The following is an 8,975-nucleotide window of genomic DNA, read 5'->3' as shown; positions in this document are numbered from 1 at the left end:
GAATCTAATTAAAAGGTTCTATTTACACTCGCATTGGTATATTTTTGAAAACCCTAATTTTTAATAAAAAAATGTTTCATCGTATTAATAAATTCAATGTAAAATAAATCTTAAAAATATTTGTCATTTAAAGTATATTATAGGTTATTATTTTTCTAAATCATAAAGATGGACGAATGGAGATGGAGAATTTGAAATTTGTGAAAAAATCCCTATAATAGTTCTATATAAGAGAACTGAAATTAAATAACATTTTAAATTATCAAATCTAATGTAATAGTCTTGGAATATTTACCCTGAGATTTAGTTTGAGTAGATTGGACGGTTGGTGGAGGTGAAGGTTTGGCGCGTGGTAGATAGGGGGCCCTTAACCCTACACCTGGGTCGGAAGTCCCAGGCACTGGCAAAGCTCCTCTCCCTGCAACGCGATGGACCCGGCACACGCACGGTGAATCCATTGAATGCTGAGACGAAAGTCTCTGTCTTGTCTACGCTTGAGTCAATATTAAATTAATGGGAACTATAAAAATTATGTTTTATTATTAAATCAATTTTATATTTTTTTGACATAAATAAACACATTTTACTTTCTCGATGCAGTTATACCTACCATTTGTACTTTAACCACAAAGCGTTTTAATGGCGTTCATCAGTTCAGCAAACATTTTAAGAGTATACTCCATTAGTGTTTTGTCAACACTAAACAGCGTATACAAATAACTTTACACGATTATGGTTCGTATGTATGGATTTTAAAGACTATAATTGTGTGTAAACGTTTCTACTGACTAGTAACTACTGGTTGACAGTATATAGAGCAAAGCAGACAAAGCAACACAATTACTTTTAAACCTTGGTTTGTCTTTGTCACTTTACTCCTTTGTTAACAAAGTCTATGATAATGTTCTCTGCACTTAGTCAAATTGCAATCCTTGTATGTGTATCAGGATTTAAATATAAAATTAAAAAAAATTCAACACAATATATTATATTTTATTATGGGTAACGAATATGAAATAAATAATTTGTTTCCATCTATAAAATATCGAAACGAATGAGTATTTATATGATAATTATATCTGTGCAGTAATAACTGTTAAAAATTAATAAGGAATTATTGTAAATCGTTTCACCTTCCATTAAATAATTTAATGTATCAAACGAGACAGCTTCAAGTCGTCATATTACTCTGGAGAGCTGTAACCGTTCAAACGACGGCGTGGGGAAATTTCCTTACTGGGTCAGAATATTAAATATTGCTACGTTGGCCGTTTCAAATTTATCCGCTTTCCATATGCCGTATTCATAAATGTACATTGCCCCTTTTACGGCCCAGAAGATACAGCGCCGTGTGAATTTATATGTTTTGTAAGTATTTAATAACTTGACAGCATTACTCCCTCCACCTGTCACTCTTGCATAATTATTTCAGTATAAAATATATTTATAACATTTGCACTAATTGTTTTGACATAATATGTTACGACTGTTAACAAAAGGTTTAATTTTATTGTTGAACCGACTTCAAAGAGCGTTATAAGATAATTGTTTCTATTATTTATATTTTCAATTCCTCAATTACCTAATGAGATCTAAGACTTTCGCGAGTTTTATTCATTGAAATAAAACTAAGATTATTCGATATACTAAGCGTGTTTATTTTTGTAAAAACTATATATTCCCGACGTTTCGGTTACTTTTCAGCAACCGTGATCACGGGCAACAATCACATCTTGTCTACTCGTGATCACGGTTGCTGAAAAGTAACGGAAACGTCGGGAGTATGCAGTTTCTCAAAAATAAAGGACGCGTAGTATATTCGAATGACATTAGTTTCATTTAAATCCTTAATTACCTTATGATATTACTAACAAACATTGGTGTTTGAAATTGACCAAATTATTAACTTCATACCTACCTGCATCTACAATACGTATAACTTTGTAATATGAACTGTTGGAGGTAAGCAATATGCAGATCTAAATTATGAATTCGCCTGTTGTTGTGATTTTAGAATTTTAGAGTATTGGCGATGCGCGTCATCAAAGATTAAAATCACTTGACGTTAATTATACTATACTAAACAATATTATATTGTAATTTCCTTGATAACTTTATCATAGAATTATGAGTTGCCAATATAATAAGAATTTTTTAGATATATATAAACGGAGAGTGGTTTAAGGATTAGCAGAATATTTGTAATGTTTACTTAATTGTTTAATTTGAATTCATTAAATATGCAACGTCTCACATTTTCCTTGAAAATCTAATGTTTTCCTTCCGCTTGATTTGATACTTAAAGTTCCATGTAACACTATGTCAGGTTTAAAGAGCTAGATTGATGTTTAAGTACGACTCGCCTCCCAGGATATTAAAAGTCAAATTTGGCATCGGAGCCCAACTTTACATTTGCTCTTATGGAAATGGTTTGGCAATGGAGAAAATTTATATTCGTATTAGGTGTTCTGTTTTAAATGTAAAATGAAAAAAAAATGCATTTTAATTTAAAAATTTAACATGTAGGTACGAGCTGTAATATATTTATAAATGGAAAGGAATTTTGTTCTGTCTATATCTTTTGGTTAGTACTTTACTTTATACTCAAGACTTGGACTGATTTCAACGAAGAAGAGTTGTCTATAGAAAAATTAGAAAAAAAATTAAAAAAAGATTTTATATTTTGTGTTAAAAACGTTTCATTTTAAATTTTTGCTCGCTTTCGTCTGTAATTTCTATCATATTTCACTTTTTTAATCATAGCCGTTTCTTTTTTACTTTTCTATTTGTTTGATTTAAAAACGAGACGTTTGTCTTTAGGTTTATGTCAATCCTCTATTTTTTTTTAAATCGACACAATAAATTTTTTTGCAATTTAATATTATAGTAAGTTTTTTTGGTTACGTACGTATATATGATACATAATCATGACAAATAATAATATATGATACATCTTATTATAAATTACGTCCAGCAAATAAGTTTTTTCAACATAATTATTTTGTTTTGTAATCTACGGCTGGTTATTGAACCCTCTTATTGTAAAAGCAATACCTGAGTACACTTTAATTATATAATTAGTGTTTAGTTAAATAACGTTATTTACGAAGAATATTTTGAAAAGAAATTCGCTATAACTTCATGGTACACATATATACAATAAAGTATAAAATATAAAACTAAATAGGAAGAAAATAATAAAAAATTCAGTAACTTGACTGCATGCTGAGCAAACGAATGAAATTAAATAGATAAGCTTCGTGGCACATACACATTCTTGATTCTATTATGTAAGACGACAGTAACAATGCGCCAGGCATAGCAAATTACTTAACTGTCTCAAATTATTAAAAGTATCTTAACTTATATTTTATCCGAGTGAGAATGAGTTACGTAAATTGTATTTATATCCTGAATAACATTAAAGTTTAACACTTTTTTGATAAGATTTGAAGTATTTTTTTTTTATTTGTCATCTACCGCCAACGGCTTCTTAGTTTAACAAATAACAAGACCAATTGACATACATTTTCATCTCATCCGCCCGTGATCACGGTTACTACAAAGTAAACGAAACGTCGGGAGTATGAAGTTTTAGTTCAGGCTGTGAAGTAAATTTTTTGAATATTATTTTTATTTTTTTTTAATTAGAAAATAATATGTAAACTAATTCGTTAAATTGGGTTCAGCATAGCTGGTGACCGTTTGGTCAATGAAATCGTTTGACCTATCTAGGTCATAAAGTGTAATCATAAGGAAATATAAATAATAAAATACGAGCAAAAATATATTAAAATAACTTTACCAAAATTTAGTTACGAGATATATAATAAAGACTATGTGAATGTCTTGAATGTATAATTTTGGGATAGGTTTAAAACCCACCATAAAGTGTCTGTCAGGAGGCCTTCCTGCTTTTATACCCAAAGCAAAATCTGTACAAGTCTAATTTATTCAATATTTTAATTAAGCAGACAACTTTGAATAAACTACTACAATGTTAATTTTTTTTTCTCATTTGCAAATTTCATAACAGTATTTACGGAGACTTAACAAGTTGAAAATAAATTCGCGTCCAAGCTTGTTATAACTTTGATATTCAAATCGAAAGGTAAGGCTCGCTCATTATACTTCTTTGCTTTATGAATTTGTTTTTCATTGTAGCTTGATTGCAATTATTCCTTTCTCACTCCTTTTATGTTTTTCAAACATCTTACACCTAATTTTGTTTATACAAAAGGAATGTTTATTCTTGTTTGGTCCTGAATTAAAAATTCATTATTTCAAACTTGACTTAACAATGTATGTGTTCTGGAGTTATTCCAGATCTATTAAAAAAATTGAGAGATTATAATTATAAGACTAGTTTTAATATATAAGATAAACAGCAATAACAAAGGGTCCCCGCAAACACAATTCCCCTTAGGGCAGAAACTACAGCGGTATAATATTTTAGTCCTCTCCCATGGGATACTGTTACCGTATAAAAGAGAATTCTAGCCGTACTCTAACAAATTGCTTGAACGTCGAGGTTGAGGGATAAGGATAACTGAAAAATTAATTTCGTAACTTCCAAAATTATAATTGAAATGTATGATTTAGGGATATGCATAATTCTGATGTGTTAATTCTTTTTAACTGACGAATACCTTTCGAAATCGTACATCTATTACAGATTCTGAATAGTGAAATGAAATTGAATTATTCTGTATCGTTAATTGTTGTAAATGTTAAGAGGACTCTACACTTACTTAGTCACTCATTATTAATTAAATAATTTAAAATTCACTTCTTGTATTGTGAAATGTAACTAATTTTAATTTGACAAAATAGTAGTGTTAGGTAATGTTTATGGAAAATAATTTTATAATTTATTAAAAAATTATTGTTGGTCAATATTATGTAGAAATCGATGCATATGAACTGTTAATCTTAAATTTTTTTGCATACATTCTTTATTTATATTTTTTTAATAATATATTAACGTAATTTTAAATCTTTCGCTTGAAAATGTTTACCTTATATTTGTATTAACAAATTGATAAAACACCTTATATCATTATTTAAAAAATAACACAGTGATTCCAATAAAAAATGTCTTTATTTTTGTCATTGTTTCCCCTAAGTCTTAACTTTTTACGGTGTCATGATAAGCTCTCTACGTAAACGCTAAGCTGACATTGTCTACGTTACTGCTAAGCTACTAATGGCGCGCTAACAGGTTTTCTTTCGTAAGCCATCCTATGTTATAGTATTAACGGTTATTGAATTAAAACCGCCTCACACTTCGTATATTATGTGACGATGGAAACTCGGACTAAGCACACTGATCTCTAACAGACATTGACACATGACAGTCAATCACTGACAACAGTTAATGGCGCGTAAGACATGTACATACAGACATGCTATAAATTACCTATATTGTAATATAATATTTTGACGGAATATAATCGAATACCGTAGTATAATTTGTATCCTATTTATATGTTTATAATGATGTTTTCTTAATTTTCCTTAAGTATCAGAGTGCTTTATGATATTATGGAAGATTTATTTGACTCCAATTCTATTTCATATCTCTACTATATTCTTATTATAACGTTTTGTCTTAACAGTTGCGAAATTTTTGAACTCAGTTAAAATGACGCTTAAAATCTAAAAGTGAACTTAAATTTTACACTCGCGGATAAATTATTGACTTTTTTGCTCTGAAACTAACATTTTATCTCTTCAAATAATAATGTATTTATTTATATATTTTTTAAAATAACTAGTTTAATTTAAAACATTATATAACATAATAAATGTTTACGACCCTGAAGATATTATGGATTATATAAATATATGTTAATCGATTCGTTTATCAATAATTATCAATTTATCCTGGCTGTTTCCATTGAAAATATTTTAAGATTTGTATATTTTGCACAGGAAAGTTCAATGACACTGAGGAAACGTCAATTTCTACAAGAGAACAAAAGTAGTCAGACCTTATTGAGAATGTTTAAATTAATATTTAATAGGCAAATGTTTTTTTTATTAAATTCTCTCTAATAACTAAAATAATAGTGAAGAGATATGCAATTAAATAAATAAACATTTTAATGTACTCTAGTAGTAAAATTAATTTAATATTTAATATTTACCAAATAAAAAAAATAATAGTCCTTTACTTGTTATGATGTATCTATATAAAAATACTACAGAAATATTTATATACATTTGTATTTTAAAATATATAACAATATAAAGTAATATCCGATTATTTTATATCATAGCAACTACAAGCATTCGCGAACAAAAAGGAGATTTTGTTTTTGGAAGCTTTTAATGTAGTGGAATATCGCTTGTTCGAATTAATATGAAATATTTTGTAAAGGTTTTATGTGAATGTATGATGAATAAGATTGAAAAAAATATCATTGAATTTATGGACGCAAGCAGTATTGGAACTTGTAGCTTATTTTCAACAATTAAGCCATCGTGCCATGACGAGAGCCGGTGATTAAAGTAATTGATTTTTAACAGTCATATTGAAACGGATATGCTATCTAAAGGTCCCAACGAATGGTCTGTAACTTTTTATTTGAGAATAAACATTGCGATTTGTGAAGATGCTACCATTAAATACATATGATTAGATCTTAAACATCAGAATAATAAAAATTTATAGAATCTTATATTCCAAAAATCTCAGGTATTTAATAGTACTTCAAGAAATTACTTTAATATCTAAATATTTTAGTAAAATCATAATTTTTAAAATTCCCAAATGCCATTAATACAAATTGTATGTCATTATTCGTCCTGTCTTATCGTCTTGTAATGAGGGACAATATGTGTTACTGGCGTGAATTGTAATTAAGGTTGTTATATAATCGCTGCTATTGAAGTTTGGCTCCGTTCCAAAAAGCTTAGTTACAATACAGTGTACTCATCGTATATCAACGACGACGTTTAATCATTATAGGAGTTCATTGGGTGACTCATTAAGGAAAAATTCTTTATAAATTCTTGCTTGTATCTGTTACTTGGTCAATGTTTCAGGACTGAGTTACAATATGGTATGTATAGGAATAATTTTATGAAACAAATAATTTAATAAATTCTATATAACAATTCATTATTTTTGGATTTTTTTAATCGTTACTTCTAAGTCGTGATATACTTTAATAAATATAAAAACAAAACAATGAGATAAAAATAAATACTCCTTACAACTCGTTTATTTCTAACTAGCTCTCGGTCTACAAATTTTTTAACATTCATATGTAAATAAAAACAATTGAATTGGGTTTTTAACTAGGCTATTTAATGAGCCAAAAACAAACTTTATGTATTGGTATAAAAAAGTAATATCGAAAACAGTCTAATGATAACCCATTCAAGTAGATTGGCTGACTTAAGTAAGACTTGTTAGTTGTGTCGTATTACTGTCGAAGAATAACAACTAAACCAAACAAATTTAAGCTAAAGTAAGTTAAAGTTGTGCTATTATTGTTGTATGCTATTTATTATAATAATTATTGGTTCTGGTGGAACATATGTCCATCATATGCAAGCGGGTGAAGGCAGTGTATTGATTTTCAGACATTTTTAAGTGAAAGGATATTTAAAAGGCGTCTCTAATTTCATGAATATTGAATTTCTTACGAAGGTAGGTATTTGGTAACAAATCACAAAGCCTTTTATTTTAAATAAAAGACTCACAGAATAAGATTAACACTAAGAGACTTGTGACAGATAAGGAACAGCTTTTAAGGAAATTTGGAAGTTGTTTACAAAATATACTTCCAAGGATTTTGAATATATTGATCTTCACCTCAATCTATACATATGACGGGTAAATATCTTAATATATATCCGATTTGTTACGAAATGGATTTCAGGTAATAAAGAAACGTTTTTTCATTTCCGAATAAATCTAAGCTTACAGCATCATAATGAGTGATGAAGTAAAAATTAAGGTTTATTGGGTAAATACCAGATAATAAAACTCACTAAGGATATTTCCCGACGAATGTAATATAATTATGTCTATTACCTGCGTTATACAAGAGTTATTAATCGAAAAATGCATATATCAACACTCTACATATTTTTCTTGATGCAGCGTTTTTATAACTACCTTCTGGTCGGAACTTTTCTGGTCAACATTACTTTAGTGGGTAGTTACGATTTTTTTTAAAGTAGGGTACAGAAATGCCATTTAATTCGTTTCATGATATAAGGTTTTATTGGAGTGTGAGATTCTTACATCGTACTTTATGGTACTGTTAATATTTTGTACAAATATTATACTCTAGAATAATTTAATATGGAATTATCTACACAATGCATAACTTATGCGTTCTGTTCCACACACCACAATATCTCGCACTCTAAAAGTTTTATTAGATTTTTGGGGATTGATATGTAAATTCTTTGAAGCTATTATTTCCGGAGGGCGCACAACAAGTTATGAAATAAAACCGATTTACTATACTTTTTTTCCAGTGTCTGACTGCGTTATAACGTCTTTTCGGTGTCTGATGTCATTACTATCATTTGAGGGGTCGAGTATAGAGAAAATTAAAGGAGCTGAGGTCTAGTATGTTTTTACACAGACGGTTACAATGTTTTTTCCTTAAAAGTTGTCAGCGTCGCGATTACGTATGTATATCATTTGCAACTTAACATGAAATTAATTTTATCTTTAAATATTTTTTTTTTATTTAAAATAAAACAATGTTCTCATAATATAATTTTAAGAAAAGCTTGTCTTTTCTTAAAGCTATTTGTAATTTCCTCATTCTTATCTCATTACTCGTTTTATATAGTATACAACGATTTAAATTGACTTCAATTCCGACGGTAATTCTACTTAAACAAAATAATTTCAATTAATGTTATTTTATTATTAATAGTCACTTTATTATTTTTTATTTTATAATACACTATAAGGCAGACCCAATCTAAATCCCCACGGGTCT

The sequence above is a fragment of the Danaus plexippus genome, chromosome 12 (assembly GCF_018135715.1).
Source record: "Danaus plexippus chromosome 12, MEX_DaPlex, whole genome shotgun sequence".
NCBI lineage: Eukaryota > Metazoa > Arthropoda > Insecta > Lepidoptera > Nymphalidae > Danaus > Danaus plexippus.
The sequence above is the reverse complement of the archived record's forward strand: the minus strand, read 5'-3'. Positions refer to the sequence as shown.